The sequence below is a fragment of the Arachis hypogaea genome, chromosome 12 (assembly GCF_003086295.3).
Source record: "Arachis hypogaea cultivar Tifrunner chromosome 12, arahy.Tifrunner.gnm2.J5K5, whole genome shotgun sequence".
Classification (NCBI taxonomy): Eukaryota; Viridiplantae; Streptophyta; class Magnoliopsida; order Fabales; family Fabaceae; genus Arachis; species Arachis hypogaea.
In genome coordinates, this window is record NC_092047.1 from 69,861,472 (window position 1) to 69,863,931 (window position 2,460).

General features: G+C 30.4%; 1 non-coding gene across 1 annotated transcript; it reads right to left on the minus strand.

Moving 5' to 3' along the window:
* Window positions 1-2,063: 2,063 nt before the first annotated feature.
* On the minus strand, window positions 2,064-2,171 carry LOC112731226 (small nucleolar RNA R71). Its single transcript, XR_003167014.1, has one exon. It is a non-coding gene; the product is annotated as a small nucleolar RNA R71 (small nucleolar RNA).
* Window positions 2,172-2,460: the final 289 nt, after the last annotated feature.

Sequence of the window (2,460 nt, forward strand, 5' to 3'; positions counted from 1 at the left end):
CAAGATTCCTGGAATTCATATTAAAAATTTTGGAATCCTTATTTTTCTTTTTCACATTAATTTTCGAAAAATCCAAAAAAAAAATCATAAAATCATAAAAATCAAAAATATTTTGTGTTTCTTGTTTGAATCTTGAGTCACTTTCAAGTTTGGTGTCAATTGCATTTTTTCTAAAAATACTTTGCATTTTTCGAAAATTCATGCATTCATGCATTGCATTCATCATGATCTTCAAGTTGTTCTTGGCCAGTCTTCTTGTTTGATCCTCATATTTTCTTGTTTTGAGTCTTTTCTTGTTTTTCATATGCATTCTTGCATTCATAGTGTCTATACATGAAAAATTTCTAAGTTTGGTGTCTTGCATATTTTCTTTGCATTGAAAATTTTTCAAAAATATGTTCTTGATGTTCATCATGATCTTCAAAGTGTTCTTGGTGTTCATCTTGACATTCATAGCATTCTTGCGTGCATTCATTGTTTTGATCCAAAATTTTCATGCATTGCATCATTTTCATGTTTTTCTCTTTCATCATTAAAAATTCAAAAATAAAAAAAATATCTTTCCCTTTTTCACTCATAAATTTCGAAAATTTGAGTTGACTTTTTCAAAACTTTTTAAAACTTAGTTGTTTCTTATGAGTCAAATCAAATTTTCAATTTAAAAATCTTATCTTTTTCAAAATATTTTTCAAAAATCATATCTTTTTCACTTTTCTTATTTATTTTCGAAAATTTTTAAAATATTTTTCAAAAATTTTTTTTCTTAATTTTATCTTATAATTTTTGAAAATATTCTCATTAATTAATGTTTTGATTCAAAAATTTCAAGTTTGTTACTTGCTTGTCAAGAAAGATTCAAACTTTAAATTCTAGAATCATATCTTGTGATTTCTTGTGAATCAAGTCATTAATTGTGATTTTAAAAATCAAATCTTTTTCAAAACTAATTTCAATCATATCTTTTCAAAAATATCTTTTTATCTTTTTTCAAAATCATATATTTTTAATCATATCTTTTTAAAAACATATCTTTTTCAAAAATTTGATTTTAAAATATCTTTTCTAACTTCTTATCTTCTTATCTTTTCAAAAATTGATTTTCAAAATTTGTTTCAACTGACTAACTAACTTTTTGTTTGTTTCTTATCTTTTTCAAAACTACCTAACTAACTCTCTCTCTCTAATTTTCGAAAATATCTCCCTCTTTTTCAAAAATTCTTTTTATTAACTAATTGTTTCAAAATTCAATTTTAATTTATTTCTTCTTTTAATTTTCGAAAATCACTAACCATTTTTCAAAAATAATTTTTGAAAATTCTCTTTCTCTCTCATCTCCTTCTATTTATTTATTCATCTACTAACACTTCATCTCACCCAAATTTAAACCCCCTCTTCCATTTGTGTTCGAATTTTCTCTTCTTCCCTTCTTTACATTACATTCTTTTCTTCTTCTACTCACACAGGGGAACCTCTATACTTGGGCAAAAAGGATCCCTATTATTATTATTTTTCTGTTCCCTCTTTTTCATATGAGCAGGAGCAAAGACAAGAACATTCTTGTTGAAGCAGATCCAGAACCTGAAAGGACTCTAAAGAAGAAACTAAGAGAAGCTAAATTACAACAATCCAGCAAGCACCTTTCAGAAATTTTTGAACAGGAAGAGGAGATGGCAGCCGAAAATAATAATAATACAAGGAGAATGCTTGGTGACTTTACTGCACCTAATTCCAATTTACATGGAAGAAGCATCTCCATCCCTACCATTGGAGCAAACAATTTTGAGCTGAAACCTCAATTAGTTTCTCTGATGCAGCAGAACTGCAAGTTCCATGGACTTCCATCTGAAGATCCTTTTCAGTTCTTAACTGAATTCTTGCAGATCTGTGATACTGTTAAGACTAATGGAGTAGATCCTGAAGTCTACAGGCTCATGCTTTTCCCTTTTGCTGTAAGAGACAGAGCTAAAGTGTGGTTGAACTCTCAACCCAAAGATAGCCTGAACTCTTGGGATAAGCTGGTCACGGCTTTCTTAGCCAAGTTCTTTCCTCCTCAAAAGCTAAGCAAGCTTAGAGTGGATGTTCAAACCTTCAGACAAAAAGAAGGTGAATCCCTCTATGAAGCTTGGGAGAGATACAAGCAACTGACCAAAAAGTGTCCTTCTGACATGCTTTCAGAATGGACCATCCTGGATATATTCTATGATGGTCTGTCTGAATTAGCTAAGATGTCATTGGATACTTCTGCAGGTGGATCCATTCACCTAAAGAAAACGCCTGCAGAAGCTCAAGAACTCATTGACATGGTTGCTAATAACCAGTTCATGTACACTTCTGAGAGGAATCCTGTGAGTAATGGGACGCCTCAGAAGAAGGGAGTTCTTGAAATTGATACTCTGAATGCCATATTGGCTCAGAACAAAATATTGACTCAGCAAGTCAATATGATTTCTCAGAGTCTGA